This window comes from Macrobrachium nipponense, chromosome 13 (assembly GCF_015104395.2).
Source record: "Macrobrachium nipponense isolate FS-2020 chromosome 13, ASM1510439v2, whole genome shotgun sequence".
NCBI lineage: Eukaryota > Metazoa > Arthropoda > Malacostraca > Decapoda > Palaemonidae > Macrobrachium > Macrobrachium nipponense.
Window position 1 is genome coordinate 30,540,199 of NC_087206.1, and position 17,342 is coordinate 30,557,540.

Below are 17,342 nucleotides of genomic sequence, written 5' to 3' on the forward strand. Positions count from 1 at the left end.
TAGACAATGGTCTACTGGGATCCTTTACAGAGCACCAAAGTCTGTCCTTAATGCCCTTAAGAGACTTCTTCCGCTGGAGGTAGTATTCTTAAAGTCCTCACAGGGCAAAGAGTTCTTTCCGGCTCTTCCCATACCAGGGGAGCTAAGCCTGGAACCTCAAAAAACTCCTTGGCCAAGGATTTGAGGGGTTCTCGTTCTTAGCTAGAAAAGAAGGAAGGAAGGAACAAATCACGAATCCTCCTTTGAAACCTACCCTTCTTCTAGAGCATGAAGCTTGCTAACTCTCTTGGCAGATGCTAAAGCCAAAAGAAACAGAGCCTTCTTCGTAAGATCCTTGAAAGAAGATGACTGGGGAGGTTCGAACTTCGAGGACCTCAGGAAACGAAGAACCACATCCAGATTCCAGCTCGGAATTTGAGACGAGGGTTTCTTGCAAGTTTCGAAAGATCTTAGCAGATCATGTAGATCTTTGTTGTTGGAGATATCTAGTTCCTGTGCCTAAAAACACAGCTGCTAACATGCTCCGATATCCTTTGATGGTCGAAAACTGCAAGACCGCATTTTTCCCTGAGAAAAACCAGAAAATCTGCGATTTGGGTCACAGAGGTACTCGTAGAGGAAAGCTTCTGGTTTCTGCACCAACGGCGAAAGACGTCCCACTTCGACTGGTAGACACTAAGGGTAGAGGGCCTTCTAGCTGAGGCGATAGCCTTCGCTGCCTTAGCTGAAAACCCTTCGCTCTGACAAGACTTTTGACAGTCGAAAGCCAGTCAGATTGAGAGCGGGGAGGTTTTTGTGATACCTGTCGAAGTGGGGTTGTCTGAGCAGATCTACTCTTTGTGGAAGAGCTCTTGGAAAGTCCACCAGCCATTCCAGTACCTCTGTGAACCAATCTTGGGCCGGCCAGAATGGAGCTACCAGCGTCATCTTTGTCGCTTCCGAGGCCGCAAACTTCTGAGTGTTTGACTCAGAATCTTGAATGGAGAAAAGCATAGACGTCAGACCTCTCCAGTCTAGAAGGAAAGCATCGACTGACACTGCTCCTGGTCCGAGATCGGGGAGCAGTAGAGGTCTATTCTCTTGTTCTTTGCTGTCGCAAAAAGGTCGATCTGAGGTCTGCCCCATAACCTCCACAGGTCCTGGCAAACTTCTGAGTGCAGAGTCCACTCCGAGGGGAGCACTTGATTCCTCCTGCTCAGGAGATCGGCCCTGACATTCCTTTCTCCCTGTACGAACCTGTGAGGAGAACGATCTTCCTTGCCTAGACCACAACAGCAAGTCCTTCGCTGTTTCGTACAGGGAGAAGGAGTGTGTCCCCCCTGCTTTCTTATGTAAGCCAAGGCTGTGGGTGTTGTCCGAGTTGACCTGAACTATAGCATTTCGGACGGGTGGGGCTTGAAGGCTTTTAACGCCAACCACACTGCCATCAACTCTTTGTTGTTGATGTGCCAGGACACCTGTTCCCCCTCCCAGGTGCCTGACACTTCTCTTGACCCTAGGGTAGCACCCCAACCCGTCTCCGACGCGTCGGAAAACAATACTTGGTTCGGGTTTGGCATGTACAGAGACAGACCTTCTGCAAATCGAGAGGATATGCCCACCACATAAGGTCCTTCTTGATTCCTTTTGATATCATGAAGGAGAATTCCAGGTCTAGAGAGAGACACCTCCAGTTCCGGTAAAGGAAGAATTGGAGAGGTCTGAGATGCAACCTTCCTAGAGAAACGAATTGCTCCAGCGAGGAAAGTGTCCCCAACAGACTCATCCATCCCTCGCTGTGCATGCATCTTTCTCTAGGAAGGTCTTAGTTTCTCTCGGCAACGAGCAATCCTCTCTGGTGACGGATATGCCCGAAAATCCGGAGAAAACCATCCGAATCCCCAGATATATCAGCTCTTGACTGGGGATTAATTGTGACTTCTGGAAGTTCACCAGAAGCCCCAACGAACTTGCTAAAGTAAGTGTCTTTTGTAGGTCCTCCAGACATCGTTCTTGTGAGCTTGCTCTGATCAGCCAATCGTCTAGATAGAGAGACAGCCTCACTCCCTCCAAATGTAGCCACTGCGCTACATTCTTCATTAAAAGAAACCCGTGAAAACTTGAGGGGCTGTCGAAAGGCCGAAGCACAAGGCCCGAATTGGAAGATCTTCCCTCCCATCATGAATCTCAGAAACTTCCGTGAAGAAGGATGGATAGGCACATGGAAGTAAGCGTCCTGAAGATCTAGGGACACCATCCAGTCCCCTGGACGAAGAGCCGCCAACACTGAAGAAGTTGTCTCCATGGCGAAACTTCCTTTTTTCTACGAAGACATTCAGGGCGCTACATCCAGAACGGTCTCCATCCTCCTGAGCTCTTGGGAACTAGGAACAGTCTGTTGTAAAAAACCCGCAGAATGAGGATCTTTCACTAGTTCTATTGCCTCCTTCTCCATGCATAAGATCTACTGCTAGAGAGAGGGCTTGATTCATGATGGGGTCCTTGTACTTGGCTACCAACTCCCTCGGAGTCGTCGTCAACGGAGGTCTTGATAAGAAGGGAATGAGGTAGCCTTTGCGGACAATCGAGAGTGACCAGTTTGTCCGCCCCTTTCTGGGCCCAGACGTCGGCAAACTTCAGAAGTCTGGCACCCACTGATGTCTGGAGAACTTGAATCCTACTTCTTCCCTCTGATGGATCTAGAGAAGGTCTTCCCTCGTTTAGTGGGTCTAGATCCTCTAGAGGAAGAAGCTCTGGCAGGAGGGACTCCTCGAAAGGGCTCCTGCCTAACTGGTCTCTCTCTCTTGGTTTTAGCCTGGAAAGAAGAGTGAGGCTTCCTGGTAGAACTGGGCTAGCATGTCCTGTGTAGCCTTAGCTGAAAGGGCACAAGAAACATCACCTGAAATGATCTTCTTAGGGAAGAGTTGAGGAGAGAGCTGAGAATACAGGAGAGAGGCTCTCTGAGCATGAGATACTGATTTCGTCAGGAACGAACAGTAAACAGATATTTTCTTGGATTACTCCCGCTCCGAAAAGGGAAGCTACTTCACTCGATCCATCTCTCACTGCCTTATCCATACACGTGAGAACACTGATAAGATCCTCAGGTGAAATTGAATCCGGGGTCTGGCGTCTTCTTGGCCAAACGCCCAAAGACCAGTCTAGGAAGTAAACACCTCCAGGACTCGGAACATTCCCTTCAACAGGTGGTCAAGCTCATTCATCCCCCATGTCGTCTTAGCAGACATGAGGGCAGAGCGTCGAGAGGAATCCACCAGTGAAGAGAAGTCCGAGTCTGCCGAGGAGGGAAGAAATAACGAGGCCCAAGGGTTCTCCCGATTCATACAGAATCCTAGTTTTCCCAGTTAGCTTAGAAGAGGGAAAGAGAACACCGTCCTTCCCCTTTCTCTTCCTTCGAAAGAAGCCACTCACCAAAACCTCTAAGCGCCTTCTTCATAGAGATTGCAGGCTTCATCCTGACACAGGATGAAACCTTCGAAGTTTTCGAGGTCGAAAATAACGATAGAGGCGAGGGCAGGGAGACAGGAGAAAGGGCGTCTCCGAAATTCCTGAAGCAACAGGTCCGTCAAACGCTTGTATGAAGAAACGGAGGAATCTTTAGGAATTTCTTCTTCTGAGGGATCCTGTTCTTCTTCCACCGAAGATCCTTCACGATCCTTACGATGATAGGCTGTCTTGTCCTCAGCCGAGAGTCCATCCTTGGAAGAACGTCTGGAAGAACTCTGACATCTAACCGGGGAAGTCATAACTTCCGTTGAGATTCTGCCTGAAAATTCCTTCTTGTTAGGATGAGGGCGTATTCTAGGCTCTTGGCGCCTAACGAACGCAGGGCGAAAATCTGGCGAAGAGCGCCTATTAGGCAAAAGCGTCTATCAGGCTCCTGGCGCCTGTCTAAAGGAGAGCGGCTGCCTGGCGAAGAGCGCCTGTCATGCGGGAAGCGATTATCAGGGCTCTTGGCGCCTGCTGCGAGGAGAGCGAATCTCTGGCGACGAGCGCCTACCAGGAGAGAAGCGTCTGACAGATTCCCGGCGCCTAACTCGAGGAGAGCGAAAATCGGAGAAGAGCGCCTACCAGGCTCTTGGTGCCTGCTAAGCGAAGGGCGGCTGACAGGAGAAGAGCACCTGTCTACCAAAGGGCGTCTGGTCACAGGAGAGCGGAAGCCTGAAGGAGAGCGGCTACCATGAGAAAAACGCCTACCAGGCTCCTGGCGTCTGCCAGCGGGAGAGATCCTGTCTCGAGACGAGCGCCTGTCAGGAGAGGCTCGTCTACGGGAAGCATGCCCCCTTGTCCGACGGAGAAACGATGTCCGCAGGAGAGCACCTGTCCGTTGAAGAGCGCCTCGTACTACGATCCACTCCTGGAGAGAGGGCGGTTTACTGACGAATAGCATAAACCTGGAGAAGAGCGCCTGGACTTCTTTACCGGGAGCGAGACGTCCTTCCTACGACAAGAAGTCACAATCAAAGAGTCAGCCAGAGCCGTAATCTGCGCCTGCAGACTAGCCAAAACACGTGAAGGAGACTTAACAAAGTCCTTCACGGGAGACGCAGCTCGATCCTTACTAGTGGAGAGCGAAACTCCAAAGAAATCCTCGGTTTCTTCACATCCAATCCAGGATCTTCCGAAAAAACTTCAGGCTGGAGGGGGGAGAGAAGGAAGAAGGCCTGCCAGGCTCTCTTCGACGGCCGAGAAGCTTCCGAGGAGCTCCAACCACGCTTGGGCAAAGGAGAAGGGGCGAAGACGAGAAGCATTGCCGGAAGACTTCTCTCTTGGCGCGATCCAAGGTAGCCTGGGAGCGAACATCAGGCGCTACTGAGGGGACGCCTGACCGGTGGGGGTCTCCTAACCTTCCTGCGGCTTTCGACTTTCCTCCTCCACTGGGTCTGGGAGTCCTGGAAGAGGTCTAGGCCTAGAAGCCATTAGGGAGCCGATCAGACGCACCCTCCACTGCACTGGGATCACTGCACAAATTGCTATCACTCTTACCTTCTAGCACTTTAATTTTCAGCTCCATGCTGCGAATAGTGGCTCTATAGTGTCCACCTCCGAAGGCGCATCTTCGGGTTCGATGCAGGAAGCAGGGGCTGAAACTGGTAAGGCGCTACGTCTACAACAGGGTTATCAACTTCAAACTCGCTAGCGCGAGACCTACTAGAACTCCTAGATGAAGCTTTCCTAACCTTGTCCTTCTCAAGCTTTCTTACATAAGAAGAAAGCGCCTTCCATTCTTCTTCATTCAAATTACCACATTCATTACAAGGGTTAATAAATGAGCAGTCATTCCCCCTACACCTCATGCATACTGTGTGAGGGTCTACCGCAGCTTTCGGTAGCCTCACCTTACAATCGCTAACAGAACAAACTCTGAACATAGTTGATTTCTTAATTTCTAAATCAGACATAATGAAATTCCAAGAATAATCAAAAGAATAATCAAAAAACCGTCCACAAATCGCAAATGCCAAGCCAAGGAGCAGGTACTTCACCAAAAGTCCGATGAAACAATCCAGGGCGAAAACGAGTAATAATCCAAAATCGAGAGGTATCGACAACAGATGTAGTCGACACCGGCGACAGAAAAATTATGACTGGAAAGGGGGATTGGTTCATACACCTGCCACCCAGCGGCGGGTGGGGTAGATCACCTGACCTACCTGTCGCATTTGCCGCGAGTTTTGAATTCTGTCGTGACGTCAGAGACGTAAGCTAAGTATATATCTGGCAGGAAAGTTCATGTACAAAACTTTAGGTTGTATATTAAGAAAAAGCAAATTACTTGAACACTTTATGTTTGTTGCTACTGAAACTAAAAACTTTGTTCTTTACCTGGAGATTTACCCATTGGTAGGTGGGAATCTAGGTACACTCTGAGCTGACTGGTAGGAGTACCTGACCTGGGAATATCATATTGGTCTAATAACAGCAAAGAAAGAAAGACCCCACACCTCTAGTTTGTTGCTCATATAGGCTGTTGCACCTATTAGAATTTGGACCATTAAATAATGGATTTGCAAAAAAAATTACTTAATTATACTGAATGAACCCCAAGAGGAAACAGATATGTTGGAGACAGCAAAATAGACACATCGACTGATGGACTGTTATACTGTATGTCCTCCTCACCTCTTGCTAAAAGAGAAAGAAGACTTGCATCCGTGACCCAAGAAAGACTGGTGCCCTGTCAAACAGCTAACCTGCACTCTTGTCCATCCAACTTATTTAAGTACTGGATTGGCACTGTCACTCTCACCATCCTCCTTTGCTCAGTGAATACCCAGACAAGATGCTACCCATCCTAAAGGAGATGGACTAGCTACCAACAAGTTGAGGAACCATAAACAGGTCCAAGGAGAGTGGGTTAGTGGAAACATCCCACAAGTAAAGTGTCTTGCCTGTGATCAGATAAGACCACACCACATGTCATAACCTGGTGATCAGACAGGTTCCTACAGAACACTAAGAATCGGGTGATGCCCCAATATTTAAAAGCTCTTGTCCTGACTACAAACTCACCTTTCTTACACAGTAAATCATACTCCCACCAATGTCAAGGCTGCTGAAAACAGTCTCCAATGTCAGATCTCCTTCTGACAATTCATATACAAACTTGTATAACTACAAGTCAAACTCCTCAGGATGAGAGTCACTTCCTTTCCAAGGGACCTGAGTTCCCCATCAAGAAAACTTTTTAGAGCATCTTAGGAGTAGTATAGATATCTACCTTGAAAATGCAAGAGCTACTCCTGTAGTCTCAAAACCTGGCGGTCTACAGTTGATCTATGCCCTGAGCAGCTAACCAACAAAAGAGATACCCCATCTATGACACCAACCACAGAGGATAGCCATTCTTTGATAGGCAGCCACCAAGGAACTAAAAATATTCTGACATCTTTGCAGTCCAGTGAGAAAAACCTCTCACTTGGAGATGTTGGATAGCCTTCAGGCATGAAGTGCCAGCACTCCATGTCGATGATACCTCTACATGTCGCTGATACCTATGGTGTGCAACAAAGGAATACCTCTTATGACCTCTTGACATAAGAGGAAGCAGGTCCAGATGCCACTCAGCATGTGATCACTTTGGAACGCCAGTTAGCCCGAGATTTGAGGAAATCTACATCCTGTTGACTATCTTTCAATAGGTGGAATAGCCTTTAATTGTATACCTCAAGGTTGTTCTACAGGTACTGAAAAAATATCCTCTATGCTGAGTTGCTGACTACATGTCCAGTTATGGAAGACATAACCGGACAGCTTCTTGCTGTGTCAAATGGCAAACAGGTCTATCCTCAGAACCTCCAAAGCTCAAACAACTTTCCTGCCACAAAGATGCTTAGGGACCATTCTGTCCCTGCTACCTGTCTCTGCTGGTTGAGCTCATCTACCAGTAGGCCAGAGGAAGTTCTAGACTTTGTTCCTATTGTAAAGGGCCCTAGACTTCTTTCCCAATGAGAAAGGAATTTTGCGTTGGTTTTTCAACCACTCATCCGTTTTTAAGAAGGGCAGTAAAGGGAAGAAGAAGCGAGGAGGATGCTAGGGTGGCATTCTCTCCCACCAGCTGTTGTTAATAAGGGAGTGCCTGTCAAGTCATTGAGCAACATGACAGACATACAATGGAGGACCTGGGTAGTAGATGCCCAGGGTAAACTACTTTCTTCTTTGAGGCTTTGATACCACTTGCTCTTGTACCAGTCCATTTCCCTACGAGGTTTCTAGACTCTGTAAAAGGTGAATGAGATGCTGAAGAATGCTGTTATAAAAGTCAAGAGAGTGATTTCATGCTTTTGGTAGATTTCAAGGATGGTTACATTCCAAAACACATCCATTGATCCCTAAGAAGTACTTCACTTTTGTTCTTGGGGGAAGGGGTTGGGGTTTTGGTGTCCTCAAATACATATGTTAATACTAGTGTCAGCTTGAACCCATTCATAAAGCATACATTTATTGACATTCTGACAATTGGGTAGTCTTGGTAAGCTTGTTGCCTCAGTTGATACAGACAGGATCATGTTCTTGAGTTTTGTCTTGATAAATTATGAGAGATCAGTCCTCATTCATAAACTGAGGTTAAAGTACATACTTCGGTATGCTGATACAACACCAATAAGTGTCTTTCATTCAGATTCTGGCGTTGGTAAACTCATGGAGGTTGCACGCAATTTCTGCCATGCCATGAACAATCTGTTCATGTTCTTGCTGCCTTACAGAAGCTGATCCCTATGGGCAGGTTCCCTCCCAACCTTCGCAAACTCACCCTGGCATGGAGACTCAAGGAATTCTGGTCTTTAGGATTATCACAGGAAACCTCATAGTGAGAGCACTACTAGGCACTCTCCCTCAAAGATGCTTGTTTTCTGACACAACAAGGGGTGAATCACACACCTGGAGTTCTAGGTTTCAGAGAAGGAAGGAAGGGCCAGCTGAACTTGAAAGGTTCAACTCCAGTGTGATTGTAGGCCCAGGAGCCTTGTAGGACACTGCCTGGCAGAAAAAGTCCTGTTATCCAACCACACCCTCTTCACCTCTTTCCCATGACCAAAGAATTTCTGCCGCTGTACAGCAGTTGACTGGGGAGACTTCACACCATTCACCCCCCTACCACCAATTAATCTTGTTAAGCTTCAACGGCTGTTCCAGCTTGCACTGGAAAACTACACAAAAAGGGAATGGCTTGCATTTCCATAGCAACAATAAAGTTCAGCTTTATGGCAGATTAGCTAGGGACCTCACCCACTCACCTCTCTACCACCAATTACCTCTAGTGTTATCAGTGAGCAGTAAGCACAGTAGGGAGACACTATTCAGTGTTACTTTGGGGGTCTGGGGGGCAATGCCCCTGGCCAGGTCAGAGCATGGCACCCTAAATTATGTTAGAAAGGTAAGGTTTGGTTGGGTCTACGGACATAGGATTTCTAGGCAAGGTTAGGATTTCTCAAACCTACCTGCTCTCCCTACTCTGCATTCGCTCCTTAAGTTTCATTGGTCCTTTTTAGCTCAAGATGAGGAATACATATGTACTCTTCTTAGGAACAATATACAGCTTCCCCCTCCTTCCTCACCAAGAAAAAAAAAAAAAAAAGGTGGGGGGCGGGTGGGGGGCAAGTATTGTAAGCCTGACAACAGCAGAAGGAAAAGTGTTTTGGGATTTTGTTTTGCACTTACATCATGAAACACAGACATCTGTGATGCTTGGGCAGTATGTATGAGGGACACATCAAACCTGTTTAGATATTCTTATGTGACAGATTGATAAACCTAATTTATTAAATAGTATGTACGTTATTTTGTCAAAATAAGTCGGGCGTGGTTGTTATTTTTGATGATTCTACGTATATTATGCCAAACTTAACAAAATTATACTAAATGGATCGTTATGCCAAATTTGCTACACATCAAAATTTACCTCAAATATGCTAAAAGCCTCAAATGATACTAATACTTCTGGTAACATTGGTGACGGTGGCACTACACTTTGTTTAAAACTTGACCATTCCACTACTATTGTTTTGGAATGTGCACAGTTTTCACCTTTGCGGGATTTTCATGGTGTACACAAGCATCCATCCTCGATTTTTTAAGACATAGTCTTAGTCTAAAAACTATGCACGAGCGCACACACACACACGTATGCATTTCATAGTAAATGCAATGTTTACGTGTGAGGTTTGGTAGTAAGAAAAATTTCATAAAGTCAACAATTAATAGAAAAGTATGAAAAATATAAAAAGACTTTCGAAACCTGTTTTGAGGTTTGGTAGTGAGAGTGATGTGTCATAAAAATCAACAATTAATAGTAAAGGATGAAAATATACAGGGGCTTTCGACATCAATGGTGTTCAAAAGTATTTGTATATTTTACATAGTTGATTTGATTTGATTTGATTTATGGGATTTTAGGTACTACATAGTAATGTTCTACTTTATAATATAATTATGGATTTTATGACACATATTGTTCTTCACGAGATTGTGAATTTCTTCGCAAGCGAAAGCAATGTTTACTGTTTAGTATGTGTGTGGTTCAGTAGCAAACGAAATCTTTACCCTTTGTTAAGCTTCCTGGTAAAGAAGAGGTTAGTAATTTGCCGCCGCAGAAGACGCATCTCTATTTTACAAGGACATATATATGAAAAAATTTTTAGTATCATAATATTTATTGAAAGATAAAAGTGATTTTGTACATAGAGCATATATACATAAATATTAACACAGGTTTGTTTACATGCGCTCATGCCACAAGCTGTCGATGCAACATTAAATAGGCAAATTTCTGTAAGTTATAATAAACATAATTCGACTTATTTTTAATATTTTATTAATTTACTGTAATAGTTAGGCTTGTTTTCAATGTTTTATTATGTTAGCAACAAGTTTTGTGCCTACCCGCTACTCTGCATTCTGTGTAGTAGCTAGTCTATGGCGCCCGGTTAACCATTGGTAATACGACTGCATTGGACATAGGCCAGTTTTTTTTTATACAGTATACTAATTTGAAAATAACAAATATCGTCTAATATGATATTTATTTAACAATGAACTTGTTTATTTGTGATTTATGAGTACTGTTTTGTATAATAAAACAAGGTTAGGGTAATAATGGATGGTCAGGAATAAATTAATCGATTTTCTGTTATTTCTTATGGAAAATATTGATTTTTGAAAAAATCAAATTCCGATACCTCTTCTGGAATGGATTATCATTGAGGTCTGGGACTCTACTGTAATAACTAATTATGTCAACATTTAATGCTTCACATTATTTCATAAACTTCTCGAAGTGTAAATGGTAAAAAGAAAACAAAACCTTGATTAAATAATACAGTTTAACTTCCCAAGTCCACTATTGAAGCTCAAAGGCATGAATAATACAGTGATATCTATTTTTGCCAAAAAATAATAGTGTACCGTAATGTTATGAATAAAAATAAACATCTTTTTTTCCACCGTTATCCCTACATTAAGGGGTCAGTTGCCTCATGTGCCTTTCCTTACAAAATCATGCATGGTTTATTATTTGGCAAAGGGGTTTTTACGACCGCAAGCCCTTGCTGTCATCAACCAGTTACTGATGGTGATCCTCGCCTTTGACTAAAAAGTCCACCTGCAAGGCAGCAGTTTCCACAGCTATTGGTGGTGGGCCTAGCCTTTTACTAAAAAAGTAAGACTGAAAGGCCTCAGCTGTCCTTTTAGTAGCCTTTTACGACACGCAGGACCTACCAGGCTATCGAATCAATTTGCAAAGGTCACGTTGAAGATGAAAGATAAATGCACATCCAAGACGGTGTGAAAATTAAATATGAAATTTGCTTAAGCAGAATAATTACATTTAACGAACTGAAAATATACTTTTACGCAATACCTGAATTTTACATGAGTGAACAAAAACCTTAACTGAGGCTATTATGTTTTTTGGTAGATCTTTTAAACTGGGACCAGTTCACTGCCCAAGTCAGGTAAGATCTGCATACCTTAGGTTGAAATCTGCATACCTTAGGTTGAATTACAACAGCCTATGGCCTACTATGTATAGGGAAAACAACCGACTGGACTAGCTGAGCCACTTTCTACCATGTTTGAAGCCACCCTCCGAAAAAGTACTTTAACACGTCATGACACCAGAGATGGTCATCAGTCATAAGTTGTTGGTGGTGAGAGCAGGAGCTCGAGACCTCTACACTCCTTTCGCAGTGAGTATTTTCTCCAAAGTTAGAAATTAAGGCCATAATTTAAATTAAACGCAGAGTAGTGAAAAGTCTGGCCCTAAGCAGTGCACACTACCGCAATGGCACTTTCAAAATTTTTACTTACAACTATGAATATCTCAAGGATTGATGCCATCTCGATGTTTGCGGAGTTGCTTGTGTCAACAAACTTCCCATTTCCTGTGGTAAATTCGCACACCACTTGTACCCATAGACGCTGGGGCATTTTCATCACAACAATCGTAAACACCGACTTCCAACAACTACTTTTAAAGAAAACTACGATTTTTGGTAGAAGAAGCATGCACTAGATAATTATTTAAATAAATAGTTAAACGGCAGTACAAGGTCACGAATTGCATAAATATTTTTACATATTCATGATTATCTTTCCCAGCCTTCCCACCACTCATTTGAACAATGTTAGCGTGTATATGTAACGTTTATTAATCTTACTCAAGATTGGAGTTGTAATCAGCACAATAAAACAAAATTTTGTTGCGTATATTAGCGAAAGTTTGAAACTTTTTATTCCCGGGGTCATGGTTTGAACTGAATTCATTTTTTTTTTACCTTGTAATCGGTTTTTATTTTTATCCTTACTGCCATCACAACTGAAAACTCCCACAGTGCTTATTTGATTGTATTATACACACCTTTTGCGGTCTCAACTTCACTCCACATTGCACTTTAACAAACAAGTTGCGTTCCTGGTTCCTAAACGTGTGCGCCACAAACACAGGCTGGCTACGAAAACAGCAGATGACGGACACTGCAAAGTTTTTGTTTTATTCCCTAAATTGTTTACTTCACTCGTTATTTAGTTCAACTTACTTTGTTATTTAAAAATTTAATTTAATTCATGTCTATTATCCCTTTTTTTGCTTTTTTTGAACCAAATTACCCCGAAAAATTAACAGATACGTATTTCTAAAGTAGATACAATCCAATGTTTCTAACCTTGTCATACATCTGGCTGCTGAAAACCATAGAGGAACAGACTACAGATAAGTGGATTATATATATATCTTTTTTTAATTTTTTTTTTTTTGCTAGCACTTTTCATTGATTTGAGTCTATATTAGTATTTTGATTGTCTTTAATAACTGTATGCCAGAAATAAATGTAACCTTTAATTTTTGTATGCTAAGAATGGCAAAATCATCGTTGCCACATTAGTGGAGCTTCCCACATACGCCGATGCATTATTATAAACTGTTTCCATGAATTCTAGTTTTCATAGTAATACAATAATGATAGAATTGCTTTAATATTTATGTATATATACTTCCAACACATAGCCTAATTTCACTAATTTCCACGTTTTGTGTAAGTCTTATACCCAGTTTGGAGGGTGAACACACCAATTGGCAACAGAGAGAGAGAGAGAAAGGAAGGTGAAGGAAGGAAGAAGGGCAGGGGTGGCGGTGGAGGTGGGAGGAGAGGGTAGGTGGAGCTTTTCACGCATGTTCGTATTCATTTCTGAATATGTAATGGAGTTTTTGTCTCTTGGTACAAGGACAAGTGTCGTTATTCTTTACGATTAGTGATTCATGATACCCTTATAAATTACGGCACTGGGTGTAACGCACTATAGTAAAATCTCGTTCTGATACGAGTGTTCGTTACAGAAATATTGCCAAAAAACTTACTTGCACTGTCTCTGAAACCCATAGTAGGTATGCTGCTTAGTTGTCAATCAAGTTTTTTGTAATCAAGTATTTTTTACAAGCTAGCTATTGTATAAAGCTAGCTATTGTATACATTTGTATTTTTCTCAGTCAAAACATATGCCCCTCAATGCAAACTTTCCTCTTTTAACGACTTTCTGGTCATTGCAAATTCGGCCCCATAATTTCTTATGGTGCGAAAGCAGACTAGAGGCCCAGGGACCAAAAACGATTGCGTCACACTACGGCGGTAATCCGGCAGTAAAACATCTTCATATATCCAAAAATGTAAATAATAAAGATATATATATGCACATTACGATCATAACAATTACATGAATAGCTGATAATCTGCATGAATAACTGGTAAACTGTTCGGCAAGAAAGTTGAGTAAAGCAATTATTTACAATAGGTACGAAAGCCAAGATGTCGTGACGTCATAATAGTACAGGACTTAAACGAACGTTCTAATTCCAAAAAATAATTACTTAAATTTGAGTCAGAATCGCGTTACTTTTTCAATTACGAATATTTTCAAATTAATCATCATAAAATATGTAAAAATATTGATGTTTTACTATTTATTTAAAAATTATCAAAGTGCACGCTTCGTCGTCTTCTTCTACCAAAACAGTTGTTTACTAACAAACCAGCTGGTAAGTTTCCGTGTTCCGATTGTTCTGATGAAAACCCCTGCCCAAGTCTGGGTGCAAGTGGTGTACGGATTTATCACAGGAAATGGGAAGTTTATTGACACAAGCGACTCCGTTAACATCGAGATGGCGTCAATCTTCTAAATACTTCGAGTTGTAAGTAAAAATGTTGAACACGTTTTGGTGAGATTGGACTGCCGTGTTCACCCTTTTCACTATCCTCTGTTTAAATATGTTATGTTATAATACAATTAAGTTTGTTCATACTTACCTGGCAGATATATATAGCTGTATTTTCTGAAGTCCGACAGAATTTAAAAATTCGCGGCACACGCAGTGGGCGGCAGGTGGTAGTACCATTCCCGCCGCTGGGAGGCGGATATCAGGAAACTATTCCCATTTTTCTATTCATATTTTATCAGTGCCACTGTCTCCTGAGGGGAGGTTGGGTGGGCACTTTAATTATAATATCTGCCAGGTAAGTATGAACAAACTTAATTGTATTATAACAATAACATTTTGTTCATGAAACTTACCTGACAGATATATATATAGCTGAATCCCACCTTCGGATGGTGGGAAGAGACAGAATAGGATTTTTGGGAAACTCAATTAAGTAGATGATATACATCTTGGTTCCTGACTGTTAGCATAGCCGACTTCGTGATTACTGTCACCAAAGTCTGCTTCTGCGTTACTAGAGTTGCCAGCGAGGTAGAGACCTGTAATGCTGGTGCGCTCTAGATGATCTGTCAACGGGGGAGTGCCACAATGTGACTAGACCATATGACCATACTTTTGAGGGCCACCGAAGCTAAAACCACCACCTGACCTAACCTATCAAAGTTAGTTCCATAACTTCTAGGCTAAAGAAAAGGAACGCGCCTCAAGCGACCAACCCTTCAAAGTTAAAAGCACACCTATCCCTTTTCTATAGGATAGGATTCGTGTTGCTTCTTGCACCCAATAATATATCTACGGATATGTATGGTCATAGCGACTTACGGATCTGAAATGTCGTCTTCACATCCGTCGGGAGTGTGAAGCGAACACAGAGTTGCTTCGCTAAAGCGTGGCACTCAGGATGTTTACTGAGTGTCATGCTCTGTTGAAATGCTTCCGAGGCCGCGCCCTCACCTCTTGAGCATTCATATTAAGAAAAAATCTCAAATCTTTATGCAAACATAATGAATGAGACCTCTTAAAAGAACTCCTTGGCTATAATGCCAGGGTGTTCTTGGACATGAACCAGTCTGGTCTTTTTTTACGGAACACCGCAGATTGTCGGGAGTGTGAACGCGAACCAGAGTTGCTTCGCAAAAAGCGTGGCACTCAAGGATGTTACTGAGTGTCATGCTCTGTTGAAATGCGTTCCGAGGCCGCGCCCTCACCTCTTGAGCATTGATATTAAGAAAAAATCTCAATCTTTATGCAAACATAATGAATGAGACCTCTTAAAAGAACTCCTTGGCTATCATGCCAGGGGTGTTCTTGGACATGAACTAGTCTGGTCTTTTTACGGAACACCGCAGATTGTCTGTGGACCTTGACTTCTATAGTTTTTATCAAGATAAAACTTGAGAGACCCTACAGGGCACAGGACTCTCTAATGCCCTTGCCCAATAATTTGTGCCATACCCTTGGTCTCCAAGCCTTCGGGTCAATGGTCAGACAGGTTTTCGTTCTTATCAAGAACGGAAGGCTTAGCGGACAGACCGCATTATGTCCTTTAAAGCCAAAACCTCTGATGATGGCTAAAACCTCACTAACCTCCTTGCCGTGGCTAGAGCGGTTAGAATATTAGTCTTCTGGTCACGTGTATTAAGTTCGCAGAAAGGATAGGTTCGAAATGCCTTTTGGCATCAGAAACTCAGACTACGTCTAAGTTCATGCCGGAACCTTTGATCCAGAGAATAACAAGATCTCCACAGACCTCAAAGATCGTGAAGCTTTGTTGGTTGACAGAACCGAATCTCTGAGCCTAGAGGCCGTCAACAACATATTTGCATATTCTACAAACAGTTAGGACTTCTATCTTATCTCATACTTCATACGGAAAGATAGAACCATAACGAAATTCACAGAGGTGGAGGTGGAGAAACAGTCATTTCCCTTCACTATCTCCAGAAACGGCCCCCTCCGATTGAAAACTGAAAATAGGCAGCACTGCTTTGCCTTGGCCAAGAGACTGCCATTAATCTTGAAGATCTTATCGCTTCTCGATAGTCTGAACGCTTTCGTTAGACTCAGAGAGGAGAGATATTAGATACTTCACTAAGTGACGATGTTTGATTACACCGAATTCTCTCGGGAAGGTCTTTGGACAATTCTCTGAATTACCTGACCTCTGTGAATCCAACCTCTTAGAGGCCAACATGTGGCGACTAAAGCTAATCCTCTAGGATCATGAATAAGGGAACAAACTTAAGAGGCAAGCTCCTTCGTCTTCAATATTACGAAAAAACTTAACGAAAGGACTCCCTCAGTCTCTCCTCACTTTCGACATACTTCTAAGTGAGGATTACTCAGACGTCAGTAGTTGTTGCCTTCGATCGAGAAGACCCCCACGGACGTGCACTAGATTAACGAAACCTATTGAGGATCGTTACGTTCCGTGCCCAAAGCCCATAACCAATTCTCTCTTCTCGAGCTATGAGAGAGCTGAGAAATTATCCGAGATGATTTGGGCCACTCGATCCAACCTCACCCTTCGAGGAACTGGAAAGCCGACTAATTTGGCTTCCAATTCTTTCAGACAATGTGCCAGAACATCTGTTCTCTGTTCGGATGTCTGGCACCCTCTCGCTATCACCTGAGGTGATCCTCAAGCCGTTGAGAGAAAATTAGAATTACAAAATCTTTGATTTGTTATTCCAATTTCTTCGTGAGGAAAATTTGTAGAGGTCTGAATTGCTGTTTATTCAGGGAAAACAAGCTTCTCCAGCGAGGAAATGGTCCCCAGCAAAACTCATCCATTCCCTCACTCAGCCTGCTTCCTTCCCTAAATAAGGCTGCGCTTTGCATAAGCAGGAGAGCATTATTATAGTGCTATGCCGCGGTAGATTCGTACAGAATGTTACCGTGCGGTAAACCCGCACCTAACAAGTATAAGAGATATCTTGTTGAAATTTTCTAAGTAAACGGCAGGAATGATCATTCAAGATTACTAGAAAATTTCTTCAACCCGAGGCTAAAATAAAATCCATGATTGTAGGGCAAAGAGACGGTTTAAGCCATTCCCGCAAGGGAGAGAGACGTAACCAACCGCCGCATGACACCGAGCTAGCCGGTACTGCGTAGATCACAGCTAACAGCA